This window comes from Panthera uncia, chromosome F1, assembly GCF_023721935.1.
Source record: "Panthera uncia isolate 11264 chromosome F1, Puncia_PCG_1.0, whole genome shotgun sequence".
Classification (NCBI taxonomy): Eukaryota; Metazoa; Chordata; class Mammalia; order Carnivora; family Felidae; genus Panthera; species Panthera uncia.
Window position 1 is genome coordinate 40,576,201 of NC_064813.1, and position 17,191 is coordinate 40,593,391.

The 17,191-nt window shown below is 47.6% G+C and overlaps 1 pseudogene; it reads left to right on the forward strand.

Annotated features, from left to right (window-relative positions):
* Positions 1 to 3,684: 3,684 nt before the first annotated feature.
* LOC125925976 (etoposide-induced protein 2.4 homolog) lies at positions 3,685 to 4,702 on the forward strand (annotated as a pseudogene).
* Positions 4,703 to 17,191: the final 12,489 nt, after the last annotated feature.

A 17,191-nucleotide genomic window follows, 5' to 3' on the forward strand; every position in this document is an offset into this window, starting at 1 on the left:
TGGCAGAATGTCATGAAGTGGGGCGAGGCTGACAATTATAGTTCTGGGTGAACTGTTAGACCCCCAGATCCACTTTTTCCAGTGGCCTTGCCTGTCCAAATGGGTTCTGCCCAGCGTCTCGGGAGCCAGCCAGAAAATGCAGGGAAGGACCAGAGCGACTGTAGACTTGGGAGCACCTTGCTCAGCACAGAGGGGAGTGAGGATGGGGGTGTGGACGCCAGACTGAAGACAGAGACGGATGACCGGAGAATTACGTGACAGTCTGCATGTGGGGTGTTCAGACCCCAGCCCTTCGCTCCACTACAGCCCCAAGCCGGGCATTGAAAAGTTATTCTCAGGGAAAACTGCCAAGGGAAAGTGACTGAAGCTCTGACCACCAACACTCCAACGCCGTGTGGGGGCCCCCAGAGGAATACCCGTGTCCTGGTCCCATCACCCCAAGATGGGGCCTCAGATGAGAAACCTCCCAAGCCCCAGAGCTTCTGATGGTGATGATTCACGATCGCATGCGCAAGAAAAGCCAGGATCACCAGATGCTTGATGAAAGAGTCCCCACGTGAAGGATGGACCAAAACAGAAAAAAAAAGGAACTTCAAGAAACCAGAGCAGGTGTCAGACAGGGCTTCGGATTTTCTTTTTTTTTTTTTTTATTTGTTTTTTTAACGTTTATTTATTTTTGAGACAGAGAGAGACAGAGCATGAACGGGGGAGGGTCAGAGAGAGGGAGACACAGAATCGGAAACAGGCTCCAGGCTCTGAGCCATCAGCCCAGAGCCTGACACGGGGCTCGAACTCACGGACCGCGAGATGGTGACCTGAGCCGAAGTCGGACGCTTAATCGACTGAGCCAACCAGGCGCCCCAGGGCTTTGGATTTTCAACCTCGGGCAATTACGTTCTGACTATTCACAATGAGCAAACATCGCTTTCATTATTTACAAAAAAAAAAAAAAATGGTTGATGAGCCTGTTGGCTGTATACCTTCTAGCTCGCAACTACTGTGCCAGGCGTTGGGCACCCCGAGATCCATTCACAGCCGCTGTCTCTGTGGAGCTAATAGCCTGCAGGGTTAGCACTGCTCTGGGCTGAGGTCATTCCTCAACGCAAATCCCTCGGGGAGGCGCAGACTTCTGCGTAACTCACGCTTCGGCCCCTTGGAGGGAGCACTTTTGGTCCCAACCACAGGCTTTGAAGCTTTTCTTATCTTCCCCCAAACTTGAAGCTGAGACTCCTTATCACTCAAGGTTTTAAACGCGTGCAGCGGTGGTGGCCTTTAGCTCGGGACCTTGGACCGGGACTCCCCCTGAGATGGGTTCCACTCAGCCTCTGGGGAGCCAGGCAGACAGGATCGGCCAAAACACACACACACACACACACACACACACACACACACACAAAACCCCGCCCCTTGTGGGAACATCTCAGCCCTAGAAGGGTTCCCTCAGCTCCCACTCAGAGGTTGTGCACAGGCTTCTATTTCAGGCACTTCCATCCACACTCCCCGCCTGCTGAGTGACTCCGAGGACGTGCTTCCTCTCCTGTGGGCCCCCCAAGGCCATCATGGGGTGCTTTGTCACATGCCCTGGGCTGGGCCCGGGCAGGGCCCGGCGGGACACGTCATACATCGTGCCCTCGTACACTCGTGTATGATTCTCACTCTCAATTCTGGGCCTTTGAGTTTTTCCTTTTTTTTATTTTTTATTTTTTTTATTTATTTTTGGGACAGAGAGAGACAGAGCATGAACGGGGGAGGGGCAGAGAGAGAGGGAGACACAGAATCGGAAACAGGCTCCAGGCTCCGAACCATCAGCCCAGAGCCTGATGCGGGGCTCGAACTCACGGACCGCGAGATCGTGACCTGGCTGAAGTCGGACGCTTAACCGACTGCGCCACCCAGGCGCCCCGAGTTTTTCCTTTTTAAAAAAAAAAAAAACTAGCGTGCCCAAGCTTTGTGTATTTCACTCATCTTTTGAAGGAAAACACTCTCATATGTTTACTCATTGATTCTACAAGTTTAATAAGCTGGGAGGAGCCCTTAAATAGTGATTGTGATGAATTGCTGGAGGCTGAGGGCGGGCTAGCTTGAGAATGAAAAGCCGCTGGGGGTCCAGTCTGAGGAGCGGTGTCAGGCGTTATAGATCTTCCCTCCGGAAGCCCCACTTCCTCCTCACGTTACAGTTTAGAGAAAGATCTCTTCAGGGGCGCCCGGGTGGTTCAGTCGGTTAAGTGTCCGAGTCTTGACTTCGGCTCAGGTCACGATCTCACGGTTCGTGGGATCGAGCCCCAAGTCGAGTTTGGGATTCTCTCTCTCGCTCTCTCTTCCTCTCTCTCCGCCCCACCCCCACTTGCATGACCTCGCGGTTTGTGAGATCAAGCCCCGCATTGGGCTCTGCGCTGACAGTGGGGAGCCTGTTCGGGACTCCCTCTCTCCCTCCCTCCCTGCCCCTCCCCCTGCTTCTACGCTCTCTCTCTCTCTCTCTCTCTCAAAATAAATAAACTTTAAAAAAAGTGTTACAGAAATTCTTCAGAGAGAAGGGACATGGCACAGGTCACAAACTCAGATCTGTATAACAAAGAGCACCAGAGAAGGAATAAATAAAGATACAATAAAATCTTTCATGTTTCTTATTCTTAATGGATCTGATAGATAAGTCTTCAAAGTAATAATAGCAACAACGTGTTGGGGGATTATAGCATATGGATAAGTGAAATGAATGACAGCAATGTTATGAGGGACAGAGGGAGGAATCGGGAATATTCTGTTGTAAGGTTAGCTGCACACTCGTGAAATGGTATAGAAGCTGGAGTAGGGGGCGCCTGGGTGGCTCAGTCGGTTAAGCGTCCGACTTCAGCTCAGGTCACGATCTCACGGTCCGTGAGTTCGAGCCCCACGTCGGGCTCTGGGCCGATGGCTCAGAGCCTGGAGCCTGCTTCCGATTCTGTGTCTCCCTCTCTCTCTGCCCCTCCCCCGTTCATGCTCTGTCTCTGTCTCAAAAATAAATAAATGTTAAAAAAAAATTAAAAAAAAAAAAGAAGCTGGAGTAATGTTAGTTGTAAACGTATATTGCAAATACTAGGACAACCACTAAGAACGGTTTAAAAGAAGTACACGGTATGCCGATATGCTGAAAAAAAAAAGAGGAAGTGCAATCTTGTGAAATGTTGAATTAAAACTAGAGAAGGCAGGAGCACCTGAGTGGCTCAGGAGGTTGAGGGCCTGAGTTCCACTCAGGTCATGATCTCGTGGTTTGTGAGTTTGAGCCCTGTTGACAGTGCAGGTCCTGCCTGGGATTCTCTCTCTCCCTCTGTCTCTGCCCTCCCCCCATTCTCTTTCTCTCAAAATAAATAAATAAACTTTAAAAAAATAATAAATATAAAGACACAGATTAAAAGTAAAAGGACGGAGGGGCACCCGGGTGGCTCAGTTGTTTGAGCGTCCAACTCTTGATTTCGGCTCAGGCCGTGATCCCAGGATCATGTGATCGAGCCCCATGTTAACTCCACACCGAGCACGGAGACTGCTTCAGATTCTTTCTCTCTCAGGCTTCCATTCTGAATGCTTCGTTCCTTTCTCTGATCTTGTTAGTTTCCACTCGGAGTATCCTCTTTCTTGAAGAGAAGGTCCTTCATGATGAGAGATTTTGAGATGCTTCTGTCTCCTCTGCGTAGTTGGTAAGTTTTGGGTGGTGAAGAGATGGCTGACAGGTGTCAAACCTTTTCCTAGGACTTTGCCAGGGAAATCAAAGACTCCCTGTAGGGAATTTGTGCCATCTCAAAGCTACATGCTCAGATTCAGCAAAAGAGAGAGGAGCAGCGTCAAAGAAGGGCAAGCAGGTGTGCTGACGCCGAGGACAGCCCAACGTACAGAAAGGAAGCAGGAGACTGAGCCGCATAGCCTTAGTGGAATTTTCCAGTGCTGCACTTGGGGTGGTGGGGCATTCTGGTTGAGTCTCCTCTTGTTTTATCAGGTGTTCATTTCTGTACTCCACTCCGTAACAGCCCAAATTGTCGGCGATCCATCACTACGTGGAGATGTTTCTTCCTTCCGTCCATTTTCAGTGCTCTTTGCATGCTTCCTCTGTCTGTGCTCAGCAAAGTTGTCAACACCATTTGTTTTCAAGACATAGCTGATCTAGCATCTGAGGTATCAGGGAGGAAGCCCCACCCATTCCCTAGTCTCAGCCAAATAATTACTGACATGCTCTTCAACCTTTTGCGGCAGGCTCTTTTTCTCACCCGGGGGATGTTTGTGAGTCTCCTTCTCAACCACCTTGTTGGTCAGCTCGTTAGTCTTCTGCGTATGTCCCTCCTCTACTCACTGTACTGCTTTGAATATCATTGGTTCAATAGAGGAATTGAAAGGCACCAGCAGTTGTCAAGCACAGAAAGGAACTGGCCTCACCACTTTGGATTTGGGTTGCCCTTGGCTTTCCTCACAGCAACGCCGTCCTGGTATATTCTCAGTGGATGCCTCCTCCCCATCCTTGTTCCTCTGTTCATTATGGGCAGCAATGAAGCAAAGACCCCTGGCACGGCATGCCTTTTCCAGTGGCGCCTCTTCTCCTTGGTGGTTTTCTTAAGCAACAGACTTTTCCACAAGACGGTCTACCTATGGTCTGCCCTGAGTAGCTCAATCTCTGCAGAGAAATTCCCTTCACCGCCATCGCTCTCCTGCCAAACTGAAGGCTGCTGCCAGCCACTGAGTCACCTGCCATCCAAAGGGGATGGGTGGGATCGGAAGGAGGCTGTAGGATCTCTTTTCTTTGTCCCTTCCTCCACCTGGGAAGGCAAGACCCACTCTGCCAAGGGCCCGCTGCATATTCCCTTCTCTCTGAGGAATTGGGATCTTTGTCACTGGTGCACATAAGGCAGAATCTTCCCGACCCCAGGATGTGGATTTTTGACACCGGTGATTCTGAATGGACCACAGGTTTTTCTGCAGCTCTTTTCTAGCACTTGTCGGCCCCCGTGCCTGGAGCGATTTGAATACTTTTTTCTTTTTTCTCCCTGTGCTATTTATCCTTGCAACTCCCCTTCCTGCCTTCCACCATCGTTGGATGAATGGATTTTGTAATTTTAGCTGTTGTATTTTGTGGACCGTTATTTTTTGTTGTTTTTCTGCGAGGCACATATATTGGATGTGGGAGGTGAAGGAATATCTCATTTGCTCCTGGTCACTCCCTTTATAGCCATCACTGTCTTGTTTCTTGTAAGTCAGGTTAGATTTTAGTCTCTCTTGCTCTACTGCAAAACGCAAACTTGAAGAGATGGGACAGGAGGAAAGACCTCACAGCCAGGTCTGCGGGTTTTGAGGAGTGATTTTCCTTCTTCCCCTTAATGGGGAAAAAAGCCTTTTTTTCACCGGTACATTTAAAGTTATCCAGCTGTAGGGAGGTACCAGTTTTGGGCAAGTGCCACTGCAACACCAAATGCTCAGAGAACCTGAACTTTTAACTCGAGATCTGAAGAGTACTGTTGGCTACTGCTGGGTCTGTGTGGCATTTCAAAGAAATACTGGTTGCTGCAAATAGGACCTGAAGGGGTAAACTTATTTTTTTAATGTTTATTTGAGAGAGAGAGAGAGAGAAGAGAGAGAGAGAGAATGAGCAGGGGAGGGTGAGAGAGAGAGGGAGCCACAGAATCTGAAGCAAGCTCCAGGCTCTGAGCTGTCAGCACAGAGGCCAACACAGGGCTTGAACCCAGGAACCATGAGATCATGACCTGAGCTGAAGTTGGATACTTAACCGACTTAGCCACCCGGGAGCCCCTGAAGGGGTAAACTTATTAAACCCATTAAGGCTGTGGGGGGAAAAAAAAGAGTCTCTCTCTCTCTCTCTCTCAAAATAAATACATAAACTTTAAAAAAGAAAAAGTAAAAGGATGGAGAAAGATATCCTATGCCGATACTAATCAAAATGAATCTGAAGCAGATGTTAACTTCAGACAAAGCAGACTTCAGGACAAGAAAACAAGAACAAGAAAAATGATCAGAGATAAAGAGGGACATTACATAAACATAAAAGTGTTAATTCTCCAAGAATACATGGTAATTCTTAATGTGTGTATACAATAGGACATCAAAATATTGAGGAAAAAGCTGAGAACTTCAAGGAGAAACAGACAAATCTATTATATTTGGAGACTTCAACACCCATCCAGGAACTAACAGATCCAGTGGGTATAAGATCAGTTAGAATCTAATTGAACTGAGCAACACTATTAATCATCTGGATCTAATTGACATTTATAGAACACTTCACCCAACAACAGCATAATCCACATTCCCCACAAGCTTACATGGAACAGTCACCAAGATGGAACACATTCTGGGCCATAAAACATATCTTAACCTATTTAAAAGAATAATAGTCATGCAAAGTATGCTCTTAGGTCACAATGGACTTAAACTAGAAATCAGTAGCAGAAAGATGGCTGGAAAATCATAAGATATATGAAGGTTAAACAACACACTTCTAAGTAATACAAGGGTCAAAAAAGTCTCAAGAGAAATGAAAAAATACTTCAAGCCAGATGAAAGTGAAAATACAACACCAAGATTTGTGTGATGCTTTGTTCTGGATATTTCCTTTGGATCTCTCATTCAGTTTACTAATTCTCTCTTTAACTGCATCTAGTCTGCTGTAAAATTCCTTTTTTGAGTTCTTATGTTCAGTTTAAATTTTTTTTTTCAGTTTTATAATTTATATTTGGATCTTTTTCAAGTCGGTTATGTCACATTATTTAGTCTCCAGTTCTCTGCAAATATTCATCTATTTTCTATCTCCTTGAACATAGTAAGCACAGTTATTTTAAAGTATGTGTCCGATAACTCCAACATCCCTTTTGGGTCTGTGTCTATTTCTTAGTTGTTTCTACTGGTTTTCATTCATGTAGTTTTGCCTTCTCCTTTGCCCAGTTAAATTTTATACCTATTTATCTTATTTACTTTTCCTTTGTGTTGAAGTATAACGTATGTACACTACAATGTATACATCTTACATGTACAGTTAAATGAATTATTATAATGTGCACACCTGTATAACGTATATTTCTATTATGGTGGAGAACAACTTTATCACTCCAGAAAGTTCTCTCGTGCCTTTCCCAGTCAATGTGTAACTCCTCACACCAAAACCACTGACTTTATTCTATGGTCATAGATTTAGTTTTGTCTGTGTTAGAATGTCATATAAATAGAATCACAAAGTATATACCCTTTAGCATCTGGCATATTTCAGTCAGCATAACGTTTTGAGACTCATCCATAGTATTGTGTTTATCAATATTTGTTTCCTTCAATTGCTGAGAAGTATTTCATTGTATAATTATACTACAGTTTGTGTATACATTCCTCCTGTTAATTGACTTTGGGTTGTTTCTATTTTGGGGTTGTTATGAATGTAAATCTTCTATGAATATTCATGTATAAGTCTCTTTGTGGACATATGTTTTTATTTTCTTTGGTGCGTTCATCAGTTCGGGCTGCTATAACAAAATACCATAGACTGGCTGGCTAAGACAATTAGCATTTACTTCTCACAATTCTGGAGCCTGGAAGTCCAAGCTCAGGATCCCAGCATGGTTGGGTTTTTGGTGACAGCACTTTTCCTGGTTTACATCTGACCATCTTCTCATGGTACCCTAACATGGAAGAGAGACTGATGTCTCTCTTGTCTCCTTTTATAAAGATACTAATCCTATTCATGAGGGCTCCACTCTCCTTCCCAAAGGCTTCATTAATTACTCCCCAAAGTCTCCATCACATTGGAGGTGAGGTTTTCATGAATTGGGGGGGGGGGGGGGAGAGAAGACACACACATTCAGTCCGTAACATCTGGATAAATATATAGGTGTGGAATTACAGGATCATTGAGTAGATGTGTTTTTAACTTTATAAGAACCTCCAAGCAGCTTTGCAAAGTAGTTGTACCATTTGACACATCCAAAAGCAATGTGTGAGAGTTCCAGTTATGCCAAATACTTGCCAACATGTGTTGTTGCTGGTTTCAGAAATTTTAAATATTCTGGTGGGCGTGTAGTGACAGCTCACTGTGGTTTTTATATTTTCCTGCTGACTAATGATGTTGAGCACTCTTTCCTGTGTTTACTGTCCATTTGTTTGTCTTCTTATGTAAAGTGTCTGAGTCTGTCATCCATATTTTTCTTGAGTTGTTTGGTTTTGTTACTGTGTTATGCAAGTTTTTTAAATATATTCTGGACGGAAGTGCATGTTCAGATACATGTATTGTGACTGTTTTCTACCAATCTCTGGTTTTGTCTATTTCTTTTCTCAGTTGAGTCTTTTGATGAACAGCAGTCTTTAATTTTGAGTAAATCATATTCTAAGACTTCATAAAAGAAGTATTTCTTTTATGGTTAGCTTTTTTTTTTTTTTTTAATTCTGTGTAGGACATCACTTGACCATATGTGTGTGGGTCTATTTCAGAACTCTGTTCTGCTCCACTGGATGACTTCTTTTGACCTGTCTTCAAATTCATATGCTCCCATACCTATTTTTTTTTAATTTTTTTAAACGTTTATTTATTTTTGAGACAGAGAGAGACAGAGCATGAATGGGGGAGGGTCAGAGAGAGGGAGACACAGAATCCGAAACAGGCTCCAGGCTCTGAGCTGTCAGCACAGAGCCCGACGCGGGGCTCGAACCCACAGACCGCGAGATCATGACCTGAGCCGAAGTCGGCCGCTCAACCGACTGAGCCATCCAGGCACCCCGCTCCCATACCTATTGATGTCTCCTTTGCTAGATGAAAATTTTAACTTTGCTACTTCCAGTTTTTGTCAAAGTGAATTGTATTCTAAAATCCCAGTTCATAATGATGAAATCTTTATTATACCATATATAATTGTAAGAATTATCTTTATCTCATTTTTTTCTGGACTTTTGCATCATGTGAATCACAATTATTTAGTTTGTGCAGTTTTATTTGGTTCTACTGATTTAATTGTTCTTTGCCTTTTGTTTTAGAACTTCATTTTTTGAGTTCTTCATTTTGATTCACTTCTTAGCTGGCAGGGATATTTCCTAATGTAGTATTTTTCAAAAAGGTTTTATGTAAGAGCCCTCCCACTACGCCCTCGCCCCCAAAGGAACCCACTAACATCTGTAGCAATTAACAATTTATTGCCTTTCAGCTCTAAATCCACCCTTCATATAAGCCTGGAACAGTTCTCCCTTGCCTGTTGGTACATGTTAAACTTTGTCGGTAGAGAGCGCTAGAGGAACAAGGTAGCGGGGAGAGGAAATTTCTGTTCAGGGTTCCAGGACCCCGGGGGGGAACCCTGGGGGCGTTCATACCCAGCTAGTTTCGGCATCACTCCTTGCTGGCATCTTCGTGGCTAGTTCTGTGGGTGCCCCACCTGTTTTCCAAGATTCTGCTGCACCTTCACAAGGGTGATTCCCAAAGGAGAGGTGACTGGGCCAGTTTCCGGTAAAGTGCAGCACTCAGTGCTCTCCCAGGAGCAGCTTCCCAAAGGTTTCTGAGTGAGCCCTAGATGGCTTTGCCATGAGTTCATCAGCATCCCCCAAAAGCAACTTCCTGGGGAAATTACTTGGGCACCCAACAGAAGGCTTCCAGCCAACAGCCCCAACCTGCCATTCTCTGCTCATCAATCTTGGCTCTCTGAGTATGCACCAGCTTTGTCCAGAAACAACCCAGACAATTTTTCTGCCACCCAGGGAGCTGTAACCATGCTTCCTCCAACAAGAGCTGAACCCCAGCCTTGGGTGCTCCCTCCCTTTCCAAGTGTGTTTCTTCTTTGTGTGTTCTCTGTCAGTCCTAGGAGATTCTTTAATCTTCCCTTCTATTCCCACTATGTAGTTAATTCCCTACACAAAATAGTTGATATTTCTTCTATCAAACCTTCCCTGTTCAAATTACTGTATGATTCCTCTCTCCTAGAGCAGAGGTTAGGGAAAACTGTGGGTCATTTTTTGTCTTCTCTACTCTGAATAGAAAGAAGCAATGGAATCCTAATGCTATTAACATCTCTGAATATTGCACTGGTTTCTAGAATCTTCACAGAGCAGGAATCCTGCAGAATTATGGCTTGCTGGAAAGGTGCTATGTAGGGTGAGGTCATTGTACACGCCATAACAAGGCAGTCAGACCAGTTGGAGAAAGTGTTGTCAGTGTTCCATAAAAACTGTCCTTCCTGACTTCTGCTCCTAGGTCACTGAGCCTATTGTTCTCTTATAATCTGTTGGTTGGAATCATAGTCCTGTTTCCCTCTTTGAGGTCCTTCACACCTGCCCTTAGCCATCCTCCCTGCCATTGCCCTGCCCAGGCCCTGATCACCTAGCCTAGGCTGATGGCTTCCTCTGGGGATGTGATGTCCCATCACCCCATTCGTTCCTGAGGGCCCAGCTTAAGCTTCACCTCCTGGGAAGCTTCCCCACCAGCTTCACCCATTGTTTCTCCCTGTTCTTTCCTCTCCAATGATCTGTGCTGGTCTTAAAGATATTTTCCTAAATCTGCTTTGCCATGTAACTGATCATCCCTACCAACCTGAGCTGCCTTGATGAAACCTAGTTCAGATTAGCCCAGGAAATGCACTTATTTGTGTGGAAATGGCGCCCTCTGTTGGCAAATGTATGTAATGACTGAAATTTTTTCATCCGCTGCTGATCTTCATTGACTGCCCAAAGCAGAGAGAACCAGTGATAGCCAAGAAAAATTCAGCCGCCCCTCTCCACTCATCCCATTGCCTTAGCAGGTGAAATTCAATCCACTGACCAACCCACCAGATTTCTATCCCTTACTATGACACTAGAAGGTTTCTGATGCTCTGGTCTCCTGGGTAACAATGTCTAACATTTTTTTGAACACTTGCTGTACATCAGGTATGGGACTAACTTCTTTATCTATATTATATCATTGTATCTTCAGAGCAATTTTATGAGGTAAACACTTGGGTCAGGTTCCCTAAAAGCAGATTTCAGCACATGTGGTCTACTGAAGAACTTTCAGGAGAAAGAAAAAGAAGCAGGATAGGGCAGGGGATGGAGCTAAGTGAGGCTGTGGTCTCAGCTGTGGACCAGCATCAGCCTGATCCTGCAGGGGAGCTCCAGAGCAGGGATTGTACCAGAGATAATCCTACCTTAAGGTAAGGGGGTTGGCCTTTCCTGCCCCTGAGTCAGCCAGTCACTGACTGCAGGCCCCCAGGCAAGGCAGCTTCCATTCAGCCAAGGGAACTCACTGGAAAGGAAGACCTGTGAACTGTTAGCACCAGTCTTCACACAACTGCGGGTCAACTAGCCCAGGAAAGAGGATCTGGCTGGGCACAAAGTGTCAGCAACAGTGTTTTTATTTCTACTATGCAAATGTGGAATTGGTAATCTTTCACATCGGTAAGTGCTTTGCAGAATTTAGCGTGTTTTCATCAATTCAATTTCATCTCATTCAATGTTGCAGTAACCTTGAGAGGTAGTGATTATAATGCCCCTTATAGGAACCAGGGAAGTGACAAGGTAGGAGAGTTCCTCCAGATCACCCAGCCAGATAACTGTCTTCTCTGTTTGTGAATAGCATCTTCTCAGATATAGAGCCAGCCGTTGTGGCTCCTACTTCAGATTCTCCTCGGTGATGTGAAGGTTCTAGTGGTCTACAGTACGATCGTAAAGCCCTTTTAACTCAGACTAAGTTCTAATGAAGCTGCCAACCACCCCTTCTGAGATTGGGTAAAAGAAAACATACTTCCTTCCCCAAACGGGGCCATGCCTTGCCTACGTGAGATTGTTCTGGGCTCACAAAACTCCTACAACACTCCCCAATGGAAAGAGCATTGCTCACCTGTTTTAGCAGGCTTCCTTGGCAAAGTTTCCTTAGAGGCGTCCCAAGTGGCCACAGTCTGTCAGAGGAGACTGGGGTGGGGTTTGGGGGCTACCTGAATATAGCCTTCACCTACCCCAAGAGGTTGGCCGTGTAGCAAGTCCAATGGCAGAAAGATGGAGTTTCCTGGATCTTAGGGGGAATATTGCCTCCATGACCCTCTCAGTGGCCTGGACTTTGGCCTCAAGGTGCCTCTGGATCCATCAAAGACCCCTGGGCTGCCTCGAATAAATGAGCATGAAGAGTTGCATTAGATAAGCTTCCCCCTCCACCTCGTCCCATGCCATCATGGTTCCAAGGAATGCTTCACACCCAAGACCTTACAGCAGTACAGCTGGAATACACATGGGTGCCCCAGAAACATCATATTGTGGTAGAAGAATGTGGGTTTAAGATCTCATTGACTCAGGTCCAAACTCCCACTCCATCACTTACTAGGTATCTCAGTCAGGGTGAGGTACAAATGAAGGTAACAGAAAACCTACACCAACATGGCCTTAACACGGTGGTTTATGTTTCTCCCGCGTAAAAGCCTAGAGGTAGTCTTCTTCCAGATCACTGTTCTGCTGTTCTTAGTGGGTGGCCCTTGTCCTCACGGTTCAAGGTGGCACCTAGCTGCCAAACAGCAAAATAGAAGTAGGAACCAAGAGGAAGGGGCAGAGGGCACAAAACAAACCGCTTTAAGGAAGGTTCCTAGAAACTGCCACAAGACTTTTACTTCTCACTGGTCAGAACTCAGTCACATGACCGTGCCTAGCCACACAGGAGGCTGGGAAATGTAGTCTCCTTTCTAGGCAGCTCTAACTGCCTAGACAAGTAGTAGACAATTATTGGGGAACTACTAATAGCTTCTACCACGGAAGGTGTGTGACCTTGGACAAGTCTCACGACCTCTCTGGGCACGGAGATAATGCTACCTTACCTTATACAAGCTGTTGTTAGTAACTGAAACCTCACGTGCAAACCATCCAGCCCAGAGCCCCGAGCATGCTGCGCACAACCTCCCTTTTTTCTCCTCTCTGATTCCAGGGTTCTGGAATGTGCAGTTTCCGTAATTCCTCTCAAATGTGGCCAGGGCTCCTGTAACCACTTTCTGAGTGTTATCCCCAACCTGACTCCCAGGGTCAGCCCAAAAATTTCCCAGGGCTTCTGCGGTTGGGCCTCAGAGTACTAGAATAAGCCAATAGTGACTTGCCTCATCCCCACGCCTACCCCCCCGGAATCTGTGAAAAGAGATTCTCCCCACCCACCTTTCTTAATCAGCTAGCGATTTTGCACAAGAGAACACTGGTCGGTCGCAGCTCCTTCACTGGAGCCTCAGATTCGTGTCCTGGTGCTGGTGGCTGAAGCCCGGGAGAGTCAGGATTATTCAAGGAAAGATCTCAGAGGTGCAAAAGCCTGTACAAAGTCTGGGGCAGCTCCCCTGACGAGGTCTCGCTGTGCACAAGAAGGGACCCGCTCCTCACACACATCAGACTCTTCTATCAAAAGACTCCCAAAGGCTGAGAGCGTGACCCTTAACCAGATGCTCCCCCGACCCCCAAGTTTAGAGCATAACCCAAAGCAAGTGACCATAAGTAAAAGCATTTCTTCCAGCCTCCTCTCGCTTCTTTGAAATGCACTCGAGGTGTACATTTTGCTGGGTTCCTTCAGAATATATTTCCCTAATTTTTTTCCGGTTAAATTAACTCTCCGGCAAAATATACCATGTTTTTCCTTCAGATTCATCTGGCCTTGGCCCAGTGTACATATTTCTTGGAGTCGCTGCATTATCCCCTTCCCTTCCTGCACAGCCTCATGCCATACAACCATGGCATCTTGGTCTTTGAACAACATGGGTTTTGCATTGCACCCGTCCGCCTCTATACAGATTTCTTTTGACAAATACACTCTAGAGCTGTAAATGTAGCTTCTCTTCCTTATGACTTGCGTAATAATATTTTCTTTTTTCTAGCTTTCTTGTAAGAATCTGGTATGTAACGCATATAGGATACAGAATAATGGCTAGTCGAGTGTTTATGTTTTCGGTAAGACTTTTGGCTAACAGTAGGCTCTTAATAATTAAGTTTTGGGGAGTCAAACGTTACCCTCGAATTTTTGACTGTGTGGAGGGTTGGCGCCTAATCGTCCCCCCTATGCTGTCCAGTCAACTGTGTTATCCTCGCTGCCAGATTTGCAAACTGAGATTCTGAGAGGTTACGCAGATTGCCCAAGGTAACACAGAGAGTAACAGGTTGAACTGGGATTCAGATCCCAGTCTATCTGGTTCCAAATCCTGGTCCTGTAATTATCATGCTACAGTAAACAGGGGTAACCCACGGCCCATACTGGAACTTGTTGCTAAGGGATCTTGGCCACACAGCAGAATGGGTAAGTAGGGTGTGCCGTGAAGGGAGTCTTCTCGCAGGTGAGGAGATCGAGCTTGGGGGACTGTGGGGTCATCGACCCCAGTGGTTACCACCAAATCAACCAAGCAAGAAGTCCGGAGGCTGGAGAGGTGCTGTGACTAATAACATGGGATCAGCTTGGGGCTCACCCATACACTCTTCATATCACCCTGGCCTCAAGGGCAGAGAGCCAGGACCAGGTAGAAGTGAGAAAGCCCTGGATCCCTAGGCAGAAACTCTGAAAAGAAAAAGCTTCTTTGGGAGCTGTAGTCAGTCATGAGGAATTTATTTCAGCCTGAAATCTGGGGGTGTCCAGGAGAAGGGACACCAAAGTGGTCCCGGCCCAAGAAAAGCAGAAAGAACGTGGACGCTGTCTCAACCTGTAGGTTCTCTAGAAGGCAGAAGAGGGGCCCCTCACTACAAGGACTAGTAAGTGGCCCTTGTAATCCTGGAGAGGCTGGGTGTCGAGGAGAGGACGACACAGGAGACTCCTGACATGGAGGGAACGATCCAGGCCTGGCTCCCCGCCAGAGACACCATCCTGGCCTCAGCCTCAGGAGTCCCCCAACCTTCACCTTTGGGGCCATTTCACCTTCGCGTGTAAATTCAGTGTGGCTCCCTGCCTGAGGATGCGATCTCTTGGTAGGTCCATCTGGCCTGCTTTTCCCATGATTGAGAGCTCCCCCCTTAGGAGGGCCATGGCAGGCTCCTTCTCCTGGACCCCTGGTTCCTACCACAGGACCCTCTACCTTCTAGGCACTGATTCCACAGTGATGGGTGCCCGCCTTGTCCCACCGCCCCTGTCTGACCACGTACCTGTTGAACATCAGTAATTCCTTTGGCCTAGATGCTCACGAGTGGGCCTAGGATGTAGAAATGGCTCCTCAGCCTCCTTCAAAGTAGCTTTCCGTGTCACACAGCCACCTCGGGCGTGTTCACACCACTGAGTACGAGGAGCTGCTGTTCAGGCAGGTCACGTGGAGCCCGATGGTGTCAGCGGTGTGGCGTTGGCCACTGTGCAGCCAGGGAGAACATGGCAAGGGGGAGGCCTTGGCCAATGGAGACGAGAAGACACTGCAGACTCACCAGCAGGGGGAGCCGGGCCTCCGTGTTGGTCTATGCCGCCCGGCTGGGAGCTGGGCACGTCTCCGCAGGTGTTGCTCCTGGAAGGCGTGTCAGGCCAGGAAAACGCACCCGGTCCCAGGGGCCTAAAATAGCTGACGGTGTTTATTTAAAGCCAGTCACCCTATCTCACCAGCTGACTCCCCTGGGTGTGTGCGTAGATAGAAGTACTTGAGTGCACAGAGTGTGCGACAAGCCGAATGCGGGGGCAGTGGCTCCGTGTGGCCCTGGGTTTGTCCTGAGTGGAGGGAAGGGGCTTCTCCCGTCAGCCCATGTCCCGGGTTCCAAGCAGTGGCCAGACAGCCTGTTTCCTGGGCTTGGAGAGGGGGTCCCTGGTGCTGGGCAAGGGTCTGGAACACCTTGCCTCTGTGTTCAGTCCAGAAAGGAGTCACTCTGTAGGTCCTACGATGGGAAGGACCCGCTCAGGTGTCCTCTAGAGAAAGCCCCTGGAGGCAGCCCGGCGGGTGACCCCTGTGGCACACACACACACACACACACCCCTTCGCTCCCGCTCCCCAGTCAGTGTAAATGGGCCCAGGATGGAAGAAGTCTCCCTTCCTTCTCTTGCCAGAGGAAAGGGACTAAAGGTTGCAAAAGAGCTCTCAGGTTCTTGGACAAGAAGGCAAAACAAAACAAAACAAAACAAAACAATACAAAACACAAAACGAAAAGCTCAGCGAGATCACGGTCTTGCCCTGAGGCCAGAAATTGCTCAAGTCAAATCAGCCAGCCTGGGCTCTGTCAGTGGTGAGCCCTGGGAATGGACCCGGCCTGCGTGGTCCTGACGGGGACAGGTTCAGAAGCATGGCCTGGGTCCCAGGGCTCTGGCCTGAGGGGGAAATGCTGTCCGCTCCACAGGAAATGCAGGAGAGAACAGCTTGCAGGATGCAATTCTCCCAAAGACGAGTCAGACTGTTTCGAGAAAGGCCTGAGGCCCCACGGGGGCAGAGAAGGCGAACTCGGCCTGCCAAGTAGACAAAGTGTTCAGGGCCTTTCCACCGCCCAGTCAGCGGCCGGCTCTCTTCTTGCTTTCCCGACTCCTCAGAGTGCCCCCTTTTAAACACTTCCTGAAAGGCCACTGTGTGACCATCCTTCCCAAGTTGGGGACACAAAGAGCTTACAGAACAGGGCTGGCGCTGGACAATCACCACAGAGTGACAGGCCCTGAGGAAGCCCCTTGATGGGAAAGGTACCAGGGAGGACCAGCTACAAGGACACCTGAAGGAAGCAGAGAAGTTGTCGAGGCCGGTGACAGGAACGAGGCCCAACTGCGATTCCTGTCCTGGAGGGACTTAGGACCAGTGGGTCAGGCAGGCACAGCTGGTGGCGCTGGCGACCAGGCACACCTACCTTTATTCTGTGAGGTAGATCAGAAAGTGGAGCTCAGATAAGTTAACTAACTTACCTCAGGACACACAGCAAGGAGCTCTGACTGCACGTCCCAAGCCTTGACTGGTTCTTTCGATAGCTTCTGCCCCTGCCACCGCCCCAACCGCCCGAGGCAGAACCTGGGTGGGAACAACAGGGCCTGACTTAGCTTGACGGGCCTAGAACTCGTTTTCCTTTGATTTTTCAGGTTCCAGGGTCGGTTAACTTCTGGGGGGCCTGGCTTACAGCACCAAACACACAGGAGGTGGAGGGGCCAATCATATGCCCTCCCTGGAGAGGTCATTACCCAAGAACGTAGGCTTCCGAGGCTGGGACTTGGATGATGCTACTGGGCGTGACCTCGGCCACGTGACTTCTCCTTGTGGGACCCGGCTTCCCGACCTCTCAGTTGGGGCCCCAACTCAGTTGAGGCTGTGCAGAGGATTAGACTTGAGCTGTGTTAGGT